General features: G+C 38.7%; 1 protein-coding gene across 1 annotated transcript in view; it reads left to right on the forward strand.

The window, feature by feature from the left end:
* DAAM2 (dishevelled associated activator of morphogenesis 2) overlaps positions 1-25,519 on the forward strand; it is a 221,433-nt gene that overhangs the window by 5,773 nt on the left and 190,141 nt on the right. The window contains exon 2 of the mRNA XM_051782852.1: positions 12,883-13,050. The gene's annotated coding sequence lies outside the window, so the exon portion shown is untranslated. The remainder of the gene's footprint in view (positions 1-12,882; positions 13,051-25,519) is intronic.

The raw sequence follows: 25,519 nt of genomic DNA on the forward strand, positions 1-25,519 counted from the left end.
CTTCTTTTCTGTTCTGTGTTAAAATGGTTAATGCTTTCATCTAGACAAAACTGCCTTGTTCAGCTTTTAATAGTCCAGTCCTGTGAGAAGGGCAGGGATGTTTTTCTCTTTTAGGCTACTGTTACAATCTGTTTCTTGGGAAACAGGGCTACATCTTCATGTATGTAAGAGATTTGGAAAGCACGTTAAAATTTCACTGTTTTGACATTCTCACCAAACACATTTATATATGCCCTAAAAATGTCTGTCTTGCTAGACTTAGTCAAGCTAGAAAATCTTAAAATATCCTCCTGAAGGCTTATGTAAATGCATAAATATCTGTCTTTAATTGTTTGACTCTTTTAGAGTAAACAAAAATTCCATGAAGAAATTTAGGGATTCTCAGGACTCTGACTGCAACAGGCAACAAATCTTTTTTTTTTTTTTCCAAGTTGGGCTTTTTTTTCTGGCTTGAGTTTTGGGGGTTATTTTTCATCTTCTATATGGTAAATTGGATCTTTTGTTTCAAACTGCAGTGTAAGAAGTGTTAGCAGGAGACATAAACATACTTCTAATGCACTGCAAATTTTATCTGCAGAGTTTTCACTACCTCCTTCTCACGTTTATCTTTAGCATTTTAGTTTTTCTTATTTGTTATTTTGTCATGAAATCTTCCAAAGTCCATTGTTGACTTGTCTCTGACTAAGGACAGACAAAATGCTAGGTGACCATGAGTAGAAAAGTCTGTGGGGTTTGTGTTTTTTGACCTGAAAACTGGTGAGAAATTTAGAATCTTGTGTTCAGTTCTGCTCAGCGAGTATAGTCATTTTATAACCAGTTTGTGTATGCTCATTTGAAGAGGATTTCAATCCCACCACCTTCAACAAAACATTATGAAACACAATTATTAGACATCATTGATTTATAATAAGTCTTAAAGTCAAGCCATGCATTAGAAGTTTGGTTGGGCACTGTGTAAGCTTAGAGGTGAACCAAACAGCTCTTGCTATACAGGTTTAGGACAGGTGGCAATGCTGGAAAGAGGGAAATAAACAGAAATAATGTGGATAATGTTAGCACAATAATAGAGACTAGAATTCTCCTATCAAGCTGTTGTAGAGACACTACTATAAAGAGGATTTAAAGAAAGACTGTGTGTAATTTTACAGATTTTTGCAGAGCTCTTTTCAGGAATGAAAACTAGCATCACAGAAAGCAGAGAAAGATTTATTTGAAAGTGTAAAATGAAGGTGATACTATTGATTGACCATAGACAGAAACCTATCTGCTACTTGGTCATGAATAAGGTGTTACAGAATGTGCCTTAAAGACAAATAAAATAATGTAATAAAGACCAGAGAGTTGCTGGAGGAGGTGCAATTGCTTACAGCAATAACAGTGATAACTGAAAGGATGATATTAGAAACAGTGTTTTGAGAATCTGTGTGTGGGATTGGGGGGGAGGGGACGATAGAGAAGCTTTTATTCATTGATGCTAGGTATGAGGAAAATGCAACAAGGTGATGGAAGGTGACTAAAGTCATGGAGCAAAATTAAGTTTTGTAGTTCAAAAGAGTAGGGATAAAGAATAAGGATAAGGGCTATGATCTCAGTTTCACAATTATCATTAAGTGAACATAGAAGGCATGATGCAGGGAGTGATAGTGAAGGAGGCTCTAGAATATGAGTATAAAAGGGAACTCCAGCCAGTAAAAATAAACTTCATGGCTTAGGTAATGTAAAAATGAAAATGAGGAAGGAGAATGAAGTATTACTTCAGAGGTAAAGGGAAACAAAGGTAGCAGACCCTTTGAGGGCTTTTTGTTTAGTTTATTTATTTGGATGGAAAAGATGGAAGTATGGAGCTAGTGTGAAGAAAATGAGGAAACATAGAAGAGTTAGTAATTAAGAAAAATACAGAAGCAGATTAGTTGATCTCATTAGAAGATAGATTAGGATGGGTTGACCAGTAGTTGAGTAGGTGAACAGATGAGAAACTTTGTACCTACAAGGTGATTGAGTTGTACAAGAAGGCCTTCTGTAAGGAAGCAAAGGCTTGCATCATAATTTAAGTAGCATTGCATAGCATGGCATACCTAAAACTAATGGAAATTATACTGCCCAGGTACACTGATCTCAGGAAACTGTCATAAAGATCATTCGTAAGTACTTGCACAAGCTCACAAGTGCTTCAATTTGGATGTAGTAATACAGCCAGCAACACAATAATGGCTCCAGCCGGGTGTGCCAGACATGAACATGTTTAGCTCTAGAGTTGGTACCCACCTTTTTCTTAGAGGAGAAAATTAAGACATGGAGTAATTAAGCAATGTGTCCAATTGTGCAAGCAGAGCCTCCAGTGAAGCCAGAGAAAATTGTTTCTTCAGTATCAGGGTACTAAATGCCTTAAAATACCAAGACCAACCTTCCCACTAGAGTTTTTCATGTGTTTGCATATTGTTGTAAATGAGGGACAAACAGGACAATACCATTTTCCCCCATAGAACTCTGTGAATTAAGAAATTTAGAAGTACTCTTGAACTGTTTTAAATAAAATATAATAGCCCTCATTTAAGGACATTTCAATGATATTAAAAATCCTTTCTTTTTTTTTTTTTTTACAAGACTACATGTTTTCAAGAGATGAAGGAAAAATGAGGTTTAGTTTTGTTGGGTTTTTGTAATATTCAGTTTTTAGTTTAGAATAAGCCAACTACTATTATTCATTCAACTACTATTGCAAATTCAGCCTTGGTCTAGTGGAGTGTGTCCCTGCCCATGGCAGGGGAGTTGGAACTAGAGAATCTTTAAGGTCCCTTCCAACCCAAACCATTCTGATTCTAAATCTCAAATGCCAGATGCATTTAAGGCCGCGTGATTTTGTCACATGCTGATGTTGTGCATCAGCGGTTGAGAAATCTTATAACTGGGTAAGGGTTGGTATCGAGGGACTGTAGACGTCAGTTACTCGCCAATGTGAAGATGCAGACTTCCTGTCTGAGTCACTATATTAAAATACAAAATGTTCATTTGCCCGGTGTTGATCTTCTATCTCTATCTTGGCCATGGATTGTGTATTTAGTCACTATTTAGACTTTCTACACTTCTTTCACTTAATACCAAATCATGTAATAAACTAGCGAGTTTCAATTCTCTTGCATTTGGAATTAAATCTTCTTCAAATTAAAGCTGAATCTAGGACTCTAAGATTACAGGCACAAGCAACAATTTGCATTTTATCTGTTTTTCATGTATGACTGAAGAGCACAGAGGTAAAGTAAATTAGCCAAAGGTGAAAATAGAATAATCTCTCTTTCCTAACTTAATAACTGCACTGCACTTTATCTCCATTATTTCTGCTCTCAATTGAAGTCTTATTGTAAGAACTGTCAAAAATTTTAATCCTTCACATATTTATAGCCAAGATGGTGACTTATAAATTCAACAACACTCTACACAGTGTGGATCCTTGTTTCAGAAAGTGAGCTTGCAAAGACCTTGAAGGTAATTTGACAGAAAAATATATGCCAGCAGCATTTTTTTGTATGAAGTCATTATTAATCTAATAGTATACTTTTTGCTGGGGATCAGGAGCTATTTTTCTCAAGTTCGCATTAGTCTGTGACCCGCAGGAGGAGGCAGTGATTTGTACACACTCCAGTCAGATTTTTCATAAGCTAATAAACATGAAGTACTAGATATTATACCTGAAAACATAGGTCAATATGTATATCAGATTGCCTCCATGAATAGCGAATTTGAGGCATTACATATATTCATTTATGAAATTTTTTTCAGAACATATTTTTTTCCTGCAAATGAATACCACATAGATACTCACTTTCAAAACAACAGGTAAATATTGTTAACAGTTACTGTCATTGAAGAAGCTATGATTTTGTGAGCTAAGAAAAAAACACTTTTTCCATTGTATAAATCTAGTAAGATGTGTAAGGACTCCCTTACACATGTTACAAGTCTGATCCACTGAGATACATGAATGAGAAAAGCTAGTTGAAATACAAACCAAACAAAACCAAATCTCTGTCTACTTCCTACATTCACGTAAATAGTATCTTTTTCACTGATGAACAGATGTTCATATATATAGAGTAGGACTGATCTTTGCCAAATGGGATATTCCAGTAGCTTCCCTTGAGAGGAAACTGTCCATCTAGGTGAGTTACATGGCTAGTTAAACGAAGTTGTTACTAGTAATATAACATTTGCTTTTCAATGGATCTTATATTACTTATATTATTCTGTAATTAATTTATAATTATATTATTTGTCCATTGAATGATTTATCAGAAGAGTTGCATAAGTAAAACATGCAGTTTGGTGCAAACCACTAGCTACAAAAGGAATGAAGCATCTTACCTTGGAAGGTGGTAGTGTTATTTTGGATCACATTTAATAGTTTAAGAACAGACATTAATTTAGTCCAGAAGCGCAGTTTAAGTACACTGTTTTTTATCTGCTTTTATTATTAGTTATTAAACATTTGAAATTCTTTTTTTACAGTTTTGATGTATTTGCATGCTCTCATAGGCCTTGCCTAGGCCCCAGGATATGCCCAAGCACCTCCAGAAGCTTAATCCCACATTGTTAAAGTGAACATTGTTTGGATGTAGGCCAAATGTTGACTGAAAAAGGGAAAATGGTAGGAAGGATTGTATAACATCTCAGAAAGCAGCTAGACTGTCTGATAATCAATTCTTTAGATTACATATTGAGGCTTCAGAATAGCACTGATGAAAACTGAATCATGTTGGATCAAGGGACCACAGAAATAATTGTTTAGTATCACAATTGTTAACCAATTTGTACAGTTATTGAAATATTTTTCTTTGCATTTTAAAGTCTCCAGGTGCCAAGTGTGTATCATGATTTTCTTCTACCGCACATAAAATTACTTAATGAATATTGGCTTGCAGGATTATTATCCTTCCAGCTAATTCCCAATCCAACTCGACTTGCCTTTTCCTGGGCTTCTTGCCACATTCCACTTTTCCCTATGCTGTTGATGTTATGTACAGCTGAAATGTGGAATAATCAGTTCATAAAAGAATCAAGTACCTTAGGCTGTTGTGTTCATCTATTATTAATGGACAGTAAATGCAAACATGAGCTAACAAAAGGCAAAAGATAAACACATTTCAGTCAGACCAGTTCCCAGAGAAATAATTTAAAAACTTGTCAAACAATTCTTGAAACATGGAAGAATAATGATTACCCAAAGATTCATTGTATATATTCTGGCACTGTAACTTTTCCTTTATATAATATTTTTATAAAACTTGAATAGTAATTTCCATTGTAAGATCTCAAAGAGATTTACAGATATTAACACAATCTGACTTGTAACACTAGTGTGAAGAAAAGAAGCTGGTTTAGGTATTTGTTGCCAAAAACATATCTTTGCCCCAAGTAGCTGCTTTGTGCTCTTCTGCCAGCACAAAGTTTCACAAAATACTTCATTCACCAATTCCTAATCATTCTCCTCCATTTGGATTCCTTTTACATTCCCTAGTTTCTGAGGCTTATGACTAGGCTCTCAGATAAATTAATTATCCTCAGAGGGCTTGATTCTATGTGAAGGAAGCCACTCGCTTATGATCCCCTCTGCTGCTTCCAAACATTACTGCATTCCAGTGGTCCTGCGCTTCTGGAAAGACTTCAGACAGCTACTGTGCCTCTGTATTACAACTATAATCCAGAGCAGTTTTCATCACGTTTCAGAAATGGGCAGGAAGTAAAAGTATCTTCATTCAGTTTTTCAAGTAAGCCAGGCATTGATGCCAGTACTTAGTTGGTAATTTCTTACCTGTGTTTCACTGTTCAGCAGTCCCCACACAACCCAGTCCCTTCCTGCAAGTTCATGGGCCCATCCCTACCTTCCAGCCCTCAATTTATTTTTCAAACTACTTAAGTTGGTATAATTTTTATCTAAACATATGTTTAAGGCTTTAGAAAATGTCTTTTTCTCCAAACAATATACTATTATTATAATTTTGTATTATAATTCTTATATACAATGTGATATTGCATGATTTTATATGTCAACTAGAGACTTGAGTATTCAGATGCTTTGAGCATTTCTCTTATGAGCAACTTGTGTTTTGAGCAAAATACAGAGCAAATACACACCAAAAGAAGTCCTCTAGAAAATATATCAGTTTGCAAATTTATTACTACTAAGCCTTGCTTATGCCTAAGCAAGGTACAACCAGTTCCATAGATGGCCTTAACCAATCTCCTGGAGAGTGAAGGCTTTATAATTCACACTTGGTGAGGGCTGCCACGTGAACTTCATCTGTGGAGTACCGCACCAATTCCTTATATAAGGGAACCCAGAGGGTACTTTTTTATTTTTGCTTCTTAGTTGTGTCCCAGGCCTTTTTCCTGAATTGTTTTTATGCCTGCTCAGCCAGGGTCCTTTTTACCCACCAGCTGAACTGTTTCTATTCCTAACTTTCTCCTTCTCCCAACTCCAACTTTTACTTTGGAGTCCCCGACATTATCCAATGACGCCTCTCACCTAAATGCTCTTAATGATGAATGTGGTATCCTTACAGCTTTATTTATATCCATCCTTAATTCAAGCCTGGCCCTGATTGCTGGTGGTACTGCTTATGCTCTCTGGCATCCTTCCATTTTAACATTTAAATCTGCAGTAAAATATTAATCAAACAAGACATGTCTATCTATACAATTCTGTTGCCAATGCTAAACTATTAATGTTTAATGATGAAACATTTGCTTTTTTATTGTTAATAATATCTGGTAGCATCAGGTAACTTTCTTTTAAAAGCAGTCTCAATCCAGACAGTGCTCCTTCAACTATGAAAGCAAAGTTCTTATCCATAAAACTCTGTGTTGACATAAAAATACTCCTGAAAATAGAAAAAGAGTGACTTGTTTTTCAGAAGTAAGACTAAATGTTCTCTGTCAGCTTTCTTTGAGAAGATAGGGTATCTGTGCTGCAGAGTTTCAGCTGGTCTATCTGCATGTCAGTTTGCACCAGTAGATCCAGAAATTTTCCATATTCAGTGGCCTTGCACCAGAATTTCGTTGTCACTATATAGAAGTCCTGCAGGAAGAACTTTGTAACAGCTACTGTGGAATGTGCAAAGAAGTGTAGAGCGCTTGACTATGCTGTTCGCAACCTGGCAGACCTTTCTCCTCACGGGAAGAATAAGGACTTCTGAATTTTTGGAAACTGTAGTAAGGGAGATAAGTGGGATTCACTATTACTGCCTTCTCCACTTCTGTGTTTGACTACTATTTAAAGAAATGTAGTCTCTGGAAACCAACATTTTTTTTGTGCATCCATTTGACTGTTTTGGCCTTTCTGACACTTGCATTGAGCATACTTCTTTCCTGTCCTAGGAGACAATACATTTGGCATCTCAAATCAGAAAGACTTGCGTAATTACATCCATGCCAATGATTTTCTCTCTTTTGTAAGCTAATTTCATGTAACTTATGTTAATTTAACATGACATGACATGCACACAGAAAAGTATTTGCCATTTTTTTCTGTTACTCAAAAGAATTTTTCTGTTTTCAAAGTATTCAGGAATACAAGCACAATAATCAGAAATAATTGCTTGGTTGTTGTCCCGTGTGAAACAAATTATCTGAAACCCTGTCAAATCAGGTACTCCAAGAAGGATAAAGAAGGGTGTATCTTCATGTAGAATTATTGTTCAACATCTCATCCATCACCTTGTGCATCAGAGATGCAAGCACTGAATAAATTTGTTGTTCTTCAGTTTTTCCAGTCTGAGGAGCTCACAGATCTTTACAAAGAGGAATGATATTAACCTCACAGCATCCATGTTAATCATTTTATTTCAGAATTTCTGTTTTGCAGAAGAAGAAATGGGCCCAGAGAAATTAAGAATTCTGTCAAAGAGACTAAACCATATTTATGTGTTTTACATACATTTTCACATCTTGACAAATTTCATCAAATGTCATTAAATTGTTATACCTCCCTGGATCTGCCAAATTAATTAGGAAGAAGCAAAGTAACAAAACTTCTAGATTTTAATAATTCCTGTGCCTAATCAGGACAAGAATCTTATAGTAGCAATTTTTATGACATAAATTTTATGAAATTAACAAAAAGCTACAAAAGTATTTATTTAAGCCTATCACCTTTCTGTCTGTACTTGAAATGATCAAAGAAAATGACAAATCAAAGGTACATAGCCTTTTCTTGTCAAACTGGTTAACAAATTTTATCTGAACTGGTTCACTGCTAATTTTCATCAATTATGTGTTACATGAAAATTATTTCTTAATTGCAGTATTTAATAATGACAAAGGAGAAAGAATACCTAAATATTGCGGTTTAATTTTGTTCTCTTTGCCTAATTAATTTCTTATATTATAAAAGATTAGGAAATGATGTTATGAGTCAAGATCCTGCGTTCTTATGCTGTAGGCAGACTGTCTTAATTTCTTCTTCTGCAGGTGAGGTAGCACACAGGGTCACTTTTGGCTGACCTGGTAATAAAACTTGGGGCTCAAGCCTAGCAGTCTCTACAATTTGTATATCTTTCAAGAATACCTACACCAAGTATTTCTACCTAAGTCCATAATACTGTGTCATGCTTCAGAAGCAGAGCTCAAGAACTTTCTTATGTTTCCTGCCTGAAATAACACTTGTATATGCCATAGTTAAGCTGCATTACTTCTTGAAATGGCAGCTTCACTAGAGGAGAGCAGTGTCATGACATGACAGTAGTTGAGTAAAACTCCAGTATTCAGGAAACTTCAGGGATTATGTTGATATCTCAAAAATTCAGTAGGAATTACATGGGCAAAAGTTTTGGAACTGTTGGTGAGGGTTTTTTTTTTCTTTAATTAGCAAATAATACAGGAAGAACAACAGTAAAGAGCATAAGCATTGGTAAACCAAAGCACCTAAAAGTGTAGAAGCACCAAAATTGCAGCACCAGCTCTGACTGTGTGCTTACATTTTATAGATACTTGCTTCATCCCACGCATCGTTTCCACATCAGCTGTGGCAAGAGCTGCAAGGAGAGAGTTATCTTGAGCTAAATGTCTTGAACTGAAATGCAGGTAGCTGGGTTGCATCCCATGTTCTGCCATAACTGTTTTACATGGGTAGTGTCTAAACATGTCCATATCATATGTTTGCTATCTGTCATCTTCCAAAATTTGATTTTCCAAGCTTGATATTCTTTCAGTGTTTTTAAAATGTAATGTAGTTAGCTGTAGATTATTACTCTTTCAGGTTTATGGGTTCAAATCTGTGGGCCACTGATATACTTTTGCATTTGTGCCCACAAAAGAGATTTTCTGAGAGGTTGTTTTAAACCATTATAGGAAGTGACTCAGGATAATTGCCAGTCTAATAGGCTCTCTTGGCTTCCTGGAGTCTTTTAAAAATAAATCCTTTGCAAGAAAAAAGAATGTCTAGGAAAGAAAAGAAAAAAAAATACCAGTCAAGACATTTAAATTTGATACAGTCCATAGAATTTAACTCTCCTTCCAACTCAGGTTCCCCTGATGTATTTTAACACCTTAGGATTGTTGCTAATGTGGTATATCGTTGCTGGCATTTCTGTCTGCATGATTGTCTACTGTGTGCATACATTTTTCTTTGGCTTCTTTGAAGCATCTCTGCTTTAACAGTTGTCAATACAGTATTTATGTGAAAGAAGCCAAGAAACTGTTGTCCCACAAAGCTCTCAAAGGACCCTGGTTAACCTGAATTCACCATATAGTTTTTGGTGGAAAACGAAATTAACCTAAGTTAGCGCTGGGAATAGCTTGTGATATATTACAAAATGTTGTTTAATTCTGACATTATATATCTGCAGAACAATTTTAGTTCAAAACTGTCCAAATAGTCCTGCCTACCAAATTCTCTTTGGTCTAGTTGACAGCTGCAAAGGAGTCAGAGCCTAGCCACAACTCCCTGTGTGGGACAGAGCTCACTCTTTCCTACCTCCTCTTCTGCCAGCAGTGGAGGCAGGGTGTTCTCAGCCCATGTTGCCTTCTGTCTACTCTCATGTATGAATACTGTCTGTCTAAGTTGCTAATTTAGTTTGAGAAGTCCAATCTGTCTCTCAGGCTCTGAGTTCAGTCACAATGTACTGCAGAGTTGATGGCTTTGTAAGTCTTACTCTACTTAATACTGCACTACTTTTAATTTGAAACTTCCCTTCTGTTGTGTGAGCTTTATTTTCCCCTGAGTCCTACTTTGTGTTGGCTTTGATACTGGAAGAAACTGAGTCTAAAATGCAGTCACTTCATTGCCTAGCCATAAATACAGATTTATCCAGTGTTATGTATTGATTATGCTACTCAGACACTTACTGTAATCTGCATGCTCCTGTGTAGCTAGAGACATCTTGGTACACTGTGGTACAGCTCCAGAAAGTGCTTTCTTCCTCTTTTCCTGATTGCAGTGTGATCCCCTGCATGGGACAAAGACAGCTTTGGCAGTGTCTTAGAACAATCCTTCTTGCTGGCACATGTTTTTCTGCAACAAATCACCAGCTTCCCTTCCTATCACTTGAACAGTTTACTAGCACCTGGCAAGCTGTATGCTGCTTCAGACCATGGAAATGGAAACATCTACAAGACCTGTAAGTGGTTTCACTCTGGTCAGTGCAATGGAGATTTAAATTGAGGGGCCAAGATTACATAAAGAATAGAATTCCATCATGCAAAATGAAAGGAAAATCACTGGGTGGATTTAAAAACTAGGGCCAAGGCTGTGTGCATCTGAGGACAAAGATGCACACAGATGCTCTCTGCATGCTTTGGTGTGTGCTATTCTTTGAAGATATGCCATAACTTTGCTTTTCCTGACTTCAGTAGATTGGAAAAAACTCTGGCAGGTTCCCAAACTGAAATATATGCAGAAATAACATGCATAGCAATACCAGAGCAATGGGAAAAAAAAAAATCAGCATCTGAAATAACCTCATGCTTCACGGTGTAAACTGATCAAGTATGGGGTTCAAGAAAGAATTTTCCTCCCCTCTTTTCCCCTTGGTTCTTATGTAATATTCCAGCCCACAACTGGCTGGATGTAGTGTGTTTTCCATTCTTCATGCTCTGAATCATCAGGTATCTAGCCACTGCTTGAGGCAGTGTACTAGACTAGCGAGCTGAATGGTCTGTTCCACTATGGCAGCAAGAATAGTATTTTAATATGGTTTCATTTCCTTTGGTTTATTATTTTGTTATGTAGCACTAAGGGAGTGATAACTGGACTGCTATAGTTGCTCATGTGAACATGTATTGAGACTGGCTTGGATCTGAGGAACACATGCTCTCTTGTTTTTTCAGTCATTTACGAGGGATGCAGAGGGTCTCACTCGATTCTCTGTTTTAACATTTTGCTTCCTTTACTTGACTGAATGCTGCTTTGGAACTGAGATAATTTTCTTGTTCCTCCATCTGCCAGGTTGTTAGACCCATCTTTTAAAATATAAATGTGGAAATCTCTTCAAAGAGACGACATTTTCTTCTGGAATGTATCTCAAGGTTTTTGGTGATAGCGATGATATGACAGTGTATGGCTAGCTGCCATTAGAAAGTTAGAGCAAATTAGATTTTAAACCTTTTGAAGTTGATCAGATGATTTTTATTGATTTCAAAAAGCCCTCTCTCATGCCCAAAGGTGATGATGGTAGAGCAGAAAAGAGAAAGCATATGTATATGAAAAAACTAATCCACACAGCCTCAGATGGTAATTTTTTGCTGCTAGTATGTTGCACAGAAAAGAACCTTGGCACGTTTTGAAATAGCAATTGCATCTCCAAAAGTGGTACCGAGACATATACTTCTTATAACTGCTTACAAATGGAAATGATGGGGTATAAAAAAAAAAAAGCAAAAGCACAGTTGCTTATAATAGCAGCACATTTGTACACTCCTCCAGAAAATGTTGAATAATTTTAAACTTCTTAAAAAGGTGTGCCTATAATCACACAAGGCTCATTCAAGGACTTCCACCATATATCACTTCGCCTTCAGACCTCAGTTTCCTCATCTCTTAGATGGGACTACTGATACTTACAGGCTTACAGCCAAGCTCAGCTTCTAAATACAAAACAAAGAAGCCTTATCAGTCTAAATTTATCATCACTTGCCTCAGCAGGATTACACCATGAGAGCATTTTACTCTTCAAGTACTGATTAATGGTAATGCTAATACTGTTTCAGTTTTTGCTTTAGCATCTCTTCTACATAACACTTAAGTGGCTTTCACAGCAAGTGAAAGGTGTCATACTGTACCATAGCAAAGAAACTATAGAAAGAGAGATGCAAATAGGCAGTACATAATGGAGATCAAAGATCAAGTTAATTTTCTGAGATGGTATTCATCTGAGGTGAGACACTTCTAGAAGGTATTTTAAAGCTAGGAGGGAAGATGGCCCACACGCCTGGGAAAACATTCCAGCTGGAAGGGGTTAGTGCAAAATGAAACAGGATGTGGACAAGATGCTGTTTCACTCCTGTTTTAGTTAAATCCAGTCAAAGTCTGGACACAGCAGGGGGCTGTGGGCTAGGAGTGTGTCTGTAAGAGACCTCTATGTCAGGCTTGATTCAAACCCTCTTTAGGCACAGCTGAGAGACTGGAAAACCACTTTCCAAATGGGGACTTACATGACAGATAGTTACATCCTGGGTGTGGATATAATATATCATGCACAGAAAAGTACAGGGATTGTCTTTTACCAGAGACTTATACAACCACATCTGTGGTTCCCAACTGTTTCCTCCCTGACCCCCCTGGGACGGGTTTTCTATCCAAGAGTGTAAAAATTGCAGATTCCCCCCAAACTGCAGTCTGAACTCTACCTAGAGAAACTTTTAGATTGTTCATTCCATAAATATCTCTTACAGGCTGTCTGACGTCAGAGGATTTGGAGAGAAAGGATGGTCTGAAAGTGTTCAGCAGTTCCAGTCTCACTACAGCAGCAGTGCCAGAGAGAGGAGCAGCACAAGCATTTCTGTGTGGATTACGGGACTGCAGAACAGAGAGGATCCACGTAGAGACACGGCTACTACAGTGTAAGTGCAGCTGCTGCAGAAAATCTTTTCAAGTTTTTGCTTGTTTGCAAGAACAAATCCCTGCAAGTATGGCTTTTTTTATTTTCTTTTTTTTTTTTCCCCTTCTCTGAAATATCCTGAAGCCAGCTTGGCAGCATACAGATTCAGGTTTAGCTTGATTACATCTCCCAAAGGTATACAGGGGCTGACAGTGCAGGCATTTGCACCCTTCTGTCTGTGGATGGAGGTGATGGGATGAGAAAGGTCTGAGGAGAGAGAGGAGGGGAAGGTCATATCTTTGGAAGACTATGAAATTAACTGAAAATCAGCTAGTTCATGTTCTGGTAGCAGGAAAGCAAAATCCCAAATAAGCCTTAGTCAAAACCCAACTTCCTTAGGCAACTCCACAATGTGGGATTTCTTTTTTAACTCTTAATACCCTGCCATACTGTGCAGCAAGCAGTTCATCTTTTCTTTTGAAGATGATGGGCAATATCCTGGCCCCGACAATGAAGTCCTATCCCACTCTGCGTGCCAGGCTACTGAAAATAACACATCCTAATGCAGGTTTGAGGATTCACTTGACTAAATCTGACAAATTTAGCACTTTGAGCCTGTACTCACTTGATACTAAGGGCTTTCCAAAGAAACCACTGCTTCCACAGAGGAGAGGTATCTCTCACGTCCAAGACCTAGCTGTGAAAAGGTAATACATGAATAAGTCAGCTACTACAAGGAGAATTTCCCTGTATAAAACTTGCAGAGGTGCTGGTACAGACACATAGTCCAAGTCCCAAGTAAAATTCTTAGTAATTTTTTTTAAACTTCAACAGTCCAGAGACTCACAAACCTACTCTTTAAGTAGGTGTTGTTTTCAGTGGGGCATACAGCTGTATTTATTTCCAATTAAAATTCTGTGCTGCATTCATTTAATTAACCTTACCTCCCCCACCTCACACCTGGATGTGCCTTCATTCCTCAAGCAGAGATGGGAGCAGTTCTGGGGACAGCTGCCTCCACAGCTGTCATCTTCATTGGCATCCTCTGTAATGAGACCCATGACAGAAACAGCTTGCTTCCCCAAGTGTGTGGAACAGTTTGATGCCTCCTGTGTGAAGGTGACATACTTAGCAAGCACTTGTAACTGTAGAAAGCTCTTTGCCAGCAGGAGCGTTGTTGGCCTGTGCAATTGCTGGAAGGAGAGATGATGCCCTTGAGCATAAACACAAAGCTGGGCTGAGGAGCAGGAGCCATGTGAATTGCATAGTACAATGCACCATGCTGTTAGCAATTGGCTCCAGCCAACAAGCTGTCACAAGAAAGGCTGCAAGTCAAGGTTTCCTGCATTGAGCTGTTCTGGTAATGGAGTAATTCTGTGCATACTTTTCCTTTTGAGGGTGGCAGAGTGGTTGTTGGGGCAGGGAGAAGGAAGTAAAGGAGGAAAAGTGCAGACTGGGAGGAGGGAGTTTTACAAGGATCTCCACTGCAAAATTAAATTGAGCAAGTTTAGTTAGCTGTGCTGAAAGTAACTACAGGGTGATGTAACTACTGTGCTGGCTAATGTAATGGAGGCAGATGTTCAAGGTCTAATCCCCACTAAAAGATGCCATGCCATGCCATGCCAAGCATGAGCAGGAGGAAAAACAACTATACTGACTGCATGGTGTAATGCAGTCTCAAATGCACATCCTGAAGAGATATAATTTGGAAGTGAAGTCTCCAGATTTGGAAGATATTGTATTGGGATCTGAGCTGCTTTACGGTGACATATTAGAATTCTTTTCCTCTCCACAATTTATTTCTTGTCAGGTTTTGTTTCCAGTAGCCTAGCATCTCCTTTTCAAGAAGATGCTTTATTTTCTTAACAATATTGACTGGAGATGTAAAACTAAAGAAAAATCCTTAGGGGATGTAGTAACTTGTTAGAAACCTATATGCCCCAGTAAAAACTTGAAAGCTGTCACAGCCAAGACAAGTGTCTGGGACCCACAGACACTTTTTATCTGGTTCAGCAGTTAGTCTGTCTGAAGTGCATTGGGCAATACAGGATGAATATATAGAGAACTGCTGAAAGCTGAGAGGGTGAGAAAAGAAGCTAAGGAGGAGATAATTCCATATTTGGAGTATTCTAATCTGGCTGCTTCTCTTCTGTTTCATTAGTCTTCTCTCTGTCCTCCAACTCAGCATCCCACTTGTAAGCAACAGTACCTGCAGGGGTTTGCAAGTTTAGAAATTCCTCGTGGGCTGTTGTGTTTCAACAGGAAAGTTGCACACTGAGTGGAAGGATGGGAGGAGAAATGGGGAAGGAGATATTGATCTGGCAGGAGATAAATTTAGTTCTAATGAGAATGCATGGGTTTTCTCTCAGGACCTCTCATCAGAGTTTGGACGAGGTTATACCAGTTGGGAAATTGCTGGTTCTACTACTGGTGGACACTGACCCTGGAAGCAAGAGAAACAAACACAATATGGACAAGGCAGACAGCTTTTCAGTGTTGGAGCTTATGACAGTCACAGTGCAACCCTGAGGTTTTAAAAGTCTATATTATGTGTTATGAAGTATAGTCTCATGGTTTCACAGAGCTGAGTAAGCAAATTCCCTGGATATCCTCGTGGCTTTACAACACTGTATCACTTTGCTGCTATCACTGCTGTTTATTTTAGTTGTCCTCCATATGTGTAATTCGGTTCGTCTTGAAATCAGTCACAGAAAGTTTTCTTGCAAAGTCCATCCAGACATGGTGTGCACTGACTGTACTTCATTGGTAGGGAAGCTCAGCAAGAGCTGAACAGCATCTTGAAGGCATCTCCCACATAGTTTGGTTTTGCTCCATCTGCTTTAGTTGACATAAAATTCCCCCAGGGTCCAATGGAATCCCAGAAACCCATCCAGTCCCTCCAGGCCAGCCATCTGACTTAGAGATTGAGCAATCAGGGGACACTATTTCCTGACACTTAGGGGAAGGATGTGTGGGAGGTTTGGCTTTCAGCACTTTAATTGCTGTGAATTTTCAAACCTGGGTCAGTCCTATGGAGAACTGACCCTCTTTCCCTTCCCTGCCCCTGCAGCCCCCAGGCAAGCACAGCATGTTCCTAAATTAAAAGAAAGCTGACCTCTCTGATTTTCATTGGATGAAAGAGTTTACATGTATTTTCCCATGCTTTTTGTTTTGTTGGTTATTGACAGTGGTGTCTTGTGTGGCTTTTCCGTTTACCAATTGTTCTCCCTAATATCACACTCGTTTAAACTGAGGCATGTGCAGAAAACTGCTAGTTTTCAATATATATATATTAACATGCAGTTGGTCTGATTAATTTCTCATATTTCTGCAATTCCACCTAACAGTGAAGTTACTTCTGTTTGTCACAACTCCGAGTCATTATCAGGCAGAGGATTTGTTATCTTCTAAGCTCTGTGTAGGTATTAAATTTCATGATGCTATGTAAATTAGTTAAATGGGATTTATTGGGTTGGATTCTCAGCCACTGAATATAGGTATGGAGGCTCCAGTGTAGTTATCACAAATATGTCCCAGCTGAGGATTTAGCCCAGCGTCTTCATACTGATAGTAAGTGACCTGAGTGAGACACAGAGAGTGCAGGTCTTCTCTCATCTGTACTAGTCAAAGTTTTCTGTACCTCTGTATTGTTCAAGAAACTTATTTCATGCTTCAATTGTAAATAAGTCGAAGTAACACCAGAATTTGGTCCAGAGAAACTGAGGCCCAAATTGTGCAAAGTAACCTGTAATTTTGGCTCTTTATTTTTAGTGTCTTTCAAGACACCAAGACACTCAAAAGTTGAGACAGCCAAAATTATAAGCTGTTTTTGAAATGCTGGCCGAGGGACTTGAGCAAATCTACACAGTGCATTTGATTCTTCTCACATACTTTTTACAGCAGTGTAGCTCTCTGAAGGTCAGTAGAGCTACTGATGTTTTACAGCAGTAGAAGTCACAGAGGAATGTGTCCCATGTTGCCAGAAGCTCCCATGACCTCTGGTATGTCAGTCCTGTACTAATGTTCTGTTTTTCTTGACATGTCCAGAATGTACCCAGCTTTGATTTACTGAGAACTACGTAGCCACATGCCCATGAACACATCACAACCTGAGCAGTGCTATTGGTAGTATAGCCTTAGTGCTGTGTGTTAAATGTGTACTTGATAATGCTTAAACAGGCTTTTCCCTCCCTGAGGCTTTGCATCTGCTTTGTTTGCTGCCCAAAGTTTGTGCTCCATATTAGATTTATATTTTCAGTTTCCACATGGTATTTGAACACTTGAGATTTTGGTCTCTCTGGTGATCTCTATGGTGTCAGCTAATGTCTTCTAATAGTAGTTTTCTAGACTTGGGACAACATGGAGTAACAAATCTGACCAGGAAAAGCTTGGGGGTTTTGGAGTTAGTAAAAAAGTTATTCTGAGAGTATGGCAGGCTTATAAAAGTTATAAGGGTTCTCTGGAGTTACAAATTAAAGACCTAAGGTAGAAAGAAGGTAGAAAGGGAGGAGATCAGAAGGCTTACTGGAATTCAAGGAGTGGGACCAGGAAATCAGAAGGATGTGTTTAGACTGCGTGAAAATGGAATTAGAGGTAACCTTGAGTAACTGAGAAAAACTTTGGCAGCAAGAGAGAAATGGGCTTCTTCCCTGAATAACAAGTGCTTGCTGACTTCCCAGTAATAATCACTGAAGTTGGTATTTCTGCTCATGAGTTTTTAAGTTCATATTTGCTTTTGCTGAAGAGTATTTTTCTCTTCACTTTGTCCCAAGATGACTTAAATCCAGGCAATCTATGTGCCAGCCCAGCTCTTCTTTGAATTGGGGACAAAGCTGATTTGTGAGACCCAACAACTCTATTCTGTCTCCTTGGTATATTTCTTTTTTAAAGGAGGCATAAACAAGGACTCATTTTTACTGATATAGCTTTTATTATTCAAGGCAGTGAACTGGCCTGATTTGGGGGGCTTTGCATTTTGTTTGCTGCTTGGAGGGACAATGTTTTTAACTGTTTAAAGAATTGAATTACTACACTCTGAAGTTTTAAGAGATGGAAACTTTCACAGTCCCCTGTTCATCTTTAAATAATGTGGTCAGGCCAATTTAACTTCTTAAGATCTGATCTGAAGATGTGTTCTTGGGACATTTTCATAAACTAGATATACAAACACACGCACACAACGGAGAAGGAACATTTCTGCCAAGGAGCACAATCCAGGTTGGATTTATTGTGAAGAAGTCATGCAGGAATACATTTCAGGAGTTTCATATCACATGTCAATATTCTCTTCTCCTAAGACAAAGCTGTGGGAAGAAATGAAAAATCTTGGAGGACAGGTCTGCTGGTAGCTATTAAACATGATAATCTGGCTGTACTCCCATCTCCAAGTCCTAAACAACTAAAAAGATTGAGGAGGGGTAGGATTAGACTATATATGGTATTTTTATATCCTTTCTCTAACCATCTGCAGCTGACCATTACTTGAAGATAGGGTAATGGTTTAGATGGACTTCTGACTCTTTTTAGTCACTTTTATATTCCTGTGGTCTTTGAGAAAGAAAACACTGTGAAGATCCTCTAATGTTTCAGCTATTCTGCAGGGTAGAAACAGTCATATATGTAAAATGTGGGCTGAAGAACCTGACCAGTTGCATCACAAACCTCTGGAAACTTATTCACATTTTGGAGTTAAGTATCAAGAATACATGTGAAGAAACTACACCTTTGTTTTTAGTGTTGTCTCTGTCTTTTGGATATTAAAAAAAAGGATCAGCATCTCTCCTTGCCCAGTGGTTGAAAAGTGGATTACAAGCAGTGACAATTTTTTTGTGGAAAAGATTTAATTTGCTAACCCCCTCCAGTTATTTTTTGGAAATGTTTTGTATTTTCTTTTGCATTTAAACATTTCTCTAAATCTAAACATTTTTAACAGGCTTACTCATCAATAGTACGATTATTGCTGATATTTTCATAACTAATAAATATTTTGGTTCTTCCATTTTCCAGGAAAGCTCTGTGCTTTAAAAATAAAAAAATTAGGCTATTTTAAAATGTTTCATGTTGGTCTTGAAAAATCGTTAATCTCTTTGCACGCTCTTGGTCCTGTACTGACTGCCATCTGTTTTCTTTCAAACCTTCAGAAGGCTGTGACAGAAATACGTGGGAATTCCATGTTGTTCTGCATTAGCCTGCCAATTCTGCTCCTTTCCTTGTCAGGTCAAAGTGAACAACCTTTTCAAGAAGGAATGAAACAACTGTGGAACTGTACAAGCATCTTTGCTTCTGCTGATCTGTGCACAGAAGTTTCCTGGACTCTTCTAGAGGTGTAATGTGATTTCCCTCTAACATGAAGCTATTTTTTCCCCCAAGTATGTTACAACAGTCCAGTCCCTCTAAAAACATGTAATCAATAAATCATCGGCCTACAATACAGCAAATTCTGTACTTTCCACTGTTTTAAGATCAAACTCTAAATGCTGTGGGTATTTTATGACCATTAGGCGGATTGTTTCTGATAGGGCTGGGTCAATGTCAATGGACTGTTCCTATTCACCCAGTAGGAATTAAATGATGAGAATATTTTATTGTCTGCAATCATATACTATATAAACATGTGAGGATAAGTCACATATGTGTGGTACATAGAGTTAGCAATTTATTCTTTGCGTTCAGAGCTTTCCTTTGGAAAATTCCAGGCACTTTACCAATACTAATGGATTTAGCATTTTGGAAAACCGAGGCACAGCTTGCTCAGATGCAAAGGTATCAGAGTCTGTACTATCATGTGAGTACTCACACTGCAGATAGGTTAGAGAGCCATTTTTTTTCAGGTAACTTTATGTCCTCTCAAGTATTAGTGTTGCAAAGCCATAGCAATTAAACTAAAATGTATGACATCTTTATTATTATGTTGCACTTAGCCTCCTGCCTGGTAGACAAGCCATATATTCACCAAAATTGTATTTCTCCCAGAATGCAAGTGTATCACCCTACTACAGAGTGGATACTTCTCCCCTTTCTTACTTCCTCCCCCATATCTGTGTTTTTGCTTCCCAGAGCCTATAGTTACAAGTCCCGATTCTTCTTGCTCCTACTCTCCACCCTTCATTTAGGTTTTGCCTGTACTGAGAATATGGAACTGAGGTACTGCTGATACTGATTGTAAGAGAACTACCCTACTAAGCTGAATGGGTTTATTTGTTAGATAAAACAGCACACGTGTGTGGAGAGGGTTTGCCAGGATATCATTCTTCCTTACAAATGTTATCAGGAATGGAGCCATCCACTAGTGCAGACAGTCTTGGTTTTCTCACTGACTCACTGACCATTAGGCTGGGATGCCTGGACTGTGAGTACCTTGCTTAAATCCCTTTGGCAGAATCCTGACCCCTTCCAGGCAGGCGACCCCCATCAGCATCTGCACAACAGATGAAAGAAAGCAAGATCTTGACCAAACATGAGGGAACTTCAGTCCTTTGCTACTTTTGCAGCCGTGTATACAGCGGGAACCAATTAAACTGTTTCTAACTGAGTGCACAGAGAGACGGTTGGTTTTGTTCTCGCCTGTGCTCTGATCTGTCAGCATCCTCCTGCACTGTTATGCAGGGATAGAGTAATAACCATGCGAGGGCCCTGCCAGTATGAACTGTCTTCCAACTGTGCCCTACTGAGATATGAACTTGCCCTCATTGCTTGTTTCATACTTTTACTGCCCTCTGGGTCAGGCATCCCAATGAGTGAATCTCTCTGACTCTGTTATAGAGGTCCTGAAATGTGTTGCCAATGACAGAAGTACAAAGCTTGACCTTAGCCTTTCATCATCAGCAGGATTCAGGCAGTCTGTGTGAATGTTATGAAGTCTTTGGCACTCACCATTACAAAGTTATAGGGAGAAAAACAGATGCGTTTTCTGACTAGGTGAAGTTTTCCTTGGGGGACCCATGAATTGTTTTCCAGCTGTGTCTGGGCTTATCTAGAATAGCTTCATGTACCTGCTGGGGGAGATGTGTTAAGCTATAAATGTCCTGCTATGCCCTTCATGACACATTTTATGTTTAATCCGAGGCAAAATTTAGCAAGCAACTCCTCACTGCCTCATCCCCTGCTTATTTTCAGTGGTAATGTTTAGTATGTTCACATCTATTGGAACATCTCCATGGGCCCGTACTCTTTCTCATTTACACATCTGTTAGCGTAGCTAAGCTACTGTGAAATGGGAGCCTTATCTAAGAAAATACTAGCTGTAAATACAAACTAGAGTTGACCTATCATAATATATTGACATTTTCATATGGTATCACTGTAGTTTTATTAAGAAACAGTATAAGAATGCCACTTCATTAGTTTGAGTGCGTGTTTTTCAATTACTGGCCTCAATTTCTGCAAGATATATCAACATACAATTCCGATTACATACATATCAATATTTTTTTCTCATTTTGACATATATAAAAAATATCTGTAGCTTTATTTATTTTTATCCACAGAGTGGACTAACTTATGATTTCTAGAATCAGAGGCCAGGGAGATGATATTATACTTCTGTAAAATGCAATATCTGATTTGTCACTGCCACCTGCTTTAAACTAAGAATGAAAATGGCTGGCTTACTTCAGACTGGAAAATTTATCTAATTGTTTCTCACTGGTCACTTGAAAACGCTCATGTTAATATGGGACAGTATTGGAATAAATGTGCTGTGGAGTCTGCTGGACTACATGTCTATTACACAGTTGTTTGTGATTGTAGGGAACAGGACATGATGACCTTGTAGTCTTATAACTGCCATGAATGCACATGACCCAGAACCCAACTGACCACCCTACAGGCTCTGGTGACATGTGGGAGTGCAGCAAATTAAAATGGAAGCACATGGCAAAAAAGTCCTCTCTGTGTTTTGCCTTCTCTTTCAGAGATGTTGCCTTAAGTCTTTGATCCAAACAGGCTGCTGAGGAAACATGTCTCTGAGCTATAATGAAACAACGCTAGGAAGGCTGTGTTCAATTCTGGGTACTTAATGCTAAGTTACACAGTGAAGGGGAGAGATAGGCAAGTGTCATTTTTTCTTTGAGCCCTCATTGGTCATGGTCTCTTGGGATTCTTTAGCTCCTTCAGGAATAAACAATTCACAAAGAAGCTAGAGGGAGCTGGGCAGTTTGGTGCCAGACTGGGGGGCAACGCCTCCAGGGAAATGGGAAAAACTCTCTGACTTCCATTAGGAATTATTCTATTTTTAATCTTGCGCTTGCTTCTGATGGCTGACCCCTGACATTAACTTGGGGTTTGTGCTTTCCAGTGTGTTATCTATCTATCTATCTATCTATCTATCTATCTATTTGCTTGCTTGTAAAGGAGTGACCCAGGCTGCATGGATGTATAAGCTTTATTTTCTAGGTCTCCTGTTCCATCTCTGCAACCCTAAATTCATGAGCTCTCTAGGTTCCTATATTTGTTGCCTTTGGAATTTTAAAGCTTCTCACCAGAATTTTGGAGGCTTGTTTCTAGGGCTGGATTCTGCTATTTAATGTGGATCGTATGCACTGCATCTCGTCACACTAACAGGGTGGGGAATAATGAGCCCTGTAACCTCAGTGAAGCTCACGGAGAAATTCACTCACAGGTGTTGTAGAAGCAGTTTTCCCAGTTCTGTGATACTTAGAAGCAGTCTAGAAAGTCTCCATGTAGAATAAGATGCCGTGCTGGGTTTGTTTGTCATCTCTGGGCTTCAGTTATATATGAGTGTCCCATGAAGCTTCAGTCACAGCAAATGTTGCACTGCTCCCAGGCAAATGCACTCAGGCTGGAGTTTGTTCATCGGTCATTGTGCATGGCTCTTGAAACACCAAGCTCACTTTTACATATTCACTGAGCAGAGACATAGTAATCACTGCGTTATATTAGCGTCTGTGTATCTGACACACCCAGTGATTTGTTTGCAGACTTTCCCACAGCCTCAGAGTTGCCACTTCTTAGTTTGGGTCACTTTTACAATGGCTGTGTCAGATGTCATTTTCCCTGCAGATATTTTTGGGTGTAGCTGATTGCAGCAGGGACAGAGGACAACACAAGTCTGCCTTTTGCAGCTCACCTGTGTTGTGTCATTAGAGAGCATTAAAGCAATCAGGCAGTTGGACTAGCTGATTATTGTGGGTGCCTTCCAACTGAACTGTTCTAATTCTGTTTGTCTTGCTTATGGGGAGGTGTTTTCTCAGTTTGGTTGGGTTCACAGTTTTTTTACTAAGTACCTTCTCTCCATATGTTTACATCCGTTCATTTCTTTTGTCCTCCTTTCTTTAACTGGGAGAGGAGTGTCATAGTCATAGTCCCAAGGACCTAATATGGCCTAATTATACCTGACCACATTGAACCACTGGGCTACACAGGCCTTTTATTCTCTCACTGTCATTTAGAATCAGTAGGAGAATTTCTTTAGACTTCTACTTTATTTGGTTTGTCTGATGTGTCAAAAGTCTGTGTGATTATATTTATTAGTATTTTCTGATTTTTTTTTTTGCCTTGCTTGACCTGTGTCAGCTATTGGAAGTTCTCTGCTGTAAAATATGTCAGAGATGACTAAACAGCCCCTTGTCCTGCTTGCTTTGCTAGTTGTGCTGAGCCAAGCAGTATCTATTGGAAGGGCTTTGTCAACTCAAGGAAACTAATGAGTTGTAGGTAAGAGCTTCGCTGCTGGTTTGGCCAATAATTAATTACAGGCTGCAGACTTCACAGGTCCCGAAAGTTAAGCAAACTCCATCTTGCTTAATACTTGGATAAGATACCAAAGGCTATACAAAGCAGTGCTGATCATTTAGAGATGTGTGTCAATTTTGATTCAGGTTTAAGACCAAAATCTGAGGAATTTGATATTATAAGATATCAGAGTTTCTTGTCTGTGTTCCACAGTGTTTTTGAACACTAAACTAGTAATCTTTGAAGAAAGAATACAAGAGTTTGAACTATTAGAAAACATAACTTATGAAATAAAGTAACAGTTTGGGTCAGTACTTTATCTTGTTCAGTAATATGCATATTCTTAGATACTTATAATTAAAGGGACACAGTCTAATATGGCTTTGATTTTTAGTTTCTCTGTGTCTTATGGATGCTTGTTTCTGACTCAACACCTCTTCCAAAAAAAATGTTAATATAGGTGGTCTCTTGGACTCCCCAGTTCTGTGTCTGGGAGTTGTGTTATACTGCTACAATCACAAGACCACATTTACAAAAATATTTCTTATCTGTTGGTGCTTCAGTTTTTGTGTTGAAAGTTTATATAATTTATGATGTGAACCAAAACACCTCTACTCAAACAGATTTTGGCTTTGGCCTGTAGGGCTTCTTTTTTTGTCCCCAGAATTGGTGAGCATCCACATCACCGGTTGACTTCAAAAAGAGTTGTGGGTACAAAGGCATTGTCACTTGACCAGAGTCACAGGGATGGTCAGGATCAGAGCTCCAAAGGGCGGTTTCTGCCTCCAAGTAAATAAACACACATGACAAACTGGCAGAAACTTCTCAGCTGTGGAGGCATCTTGTATAACTGCACCTTCAGAAATGAGTCTTGTCTTTCATAATAAGATTTAAACAGCTTCCTTTTTATAATGATAATATGTATTGCCACCTGTGCAGTGACAGTAACTACCAAGGGAGTAGGAATTATTGTACACTACTGAAGGCATCTTTTTACACTGCAGTGATTGTTTCTAAAATATCACAGCTTGGGAATTGCTTGGAATGCTGCTCTTATGTTGACTTGGCACTGATCTACCTGGTTGCAAAGTATGAGCCAGTGCTTCTTCATTTTCTTTCCCACTTACCATGATTGGCTCTGTACCAGACATGGGTGAAGAATGCAGCAAGCCCTGCTCTTTTTCGTTGTTTTCTTCTTTTTTTTTTTTTTTTTTTTTAATATATCCACTGCAATAAGTTTAAGGTTTCCTAGAAAACTCAACAGTTATAGAAAGCAGCATACTGGAGTGGCACCACAGCCTCATTCTTTCTTATAGTGTCAGCTGAATTGGCTAGGGAGTTCTGGCTGCACCTTTTCACAAAACCAGTAATTTCCCTGAGCTCTCATTAGCACACTCTGGTGATTGAGGTGCACCATGCTGAGCAAAACCTCCACATACTTCAGGAATAATGTAATGTAGTTTTTTGTCTGAGGTTTAAGCATGATTTACCTAATGGTGATTTAGAACTGAAATAGAAGCAAGGCTGGAGAAGTGCACTAAACATTTTTCTCATTTAGATGAGTTGAATAAACACTGGAGACTAAGATGAGCTTATGCGGTCTGAGTCAGGCATTATTATCTTCTTTTAGAGAGTACAGAGTCAGAAACATGAATTGGCTTGCCCATGACCGCACAGAAATGCACACCTAGTGTCAGCATTACAGTTTTGTTACTCAGAAGTGCACAGATGTGCAACATGTATCGCACTTCTTCCCATCCCTAAGTGCCATAAAGACTGCTTGCAAGGAGTCAGGAGCATAC

The sequence above is a fragment of the Manacus candei genome, unplaced genomic scaffold (genome assembly GCF_025592945.1).
Source record: "Manacus candei isolate 608988 ecotype Guabito, Panama unplaced genomic scaffold, ASM2559294v1 h1tg000017l, whole genome shotgun sequence".
Lineage (NCBI taxonomy): Eukaryota > Metazoa > Chordata > Aves > Passeriformes > Pipridae > Manacus > Manacus candei.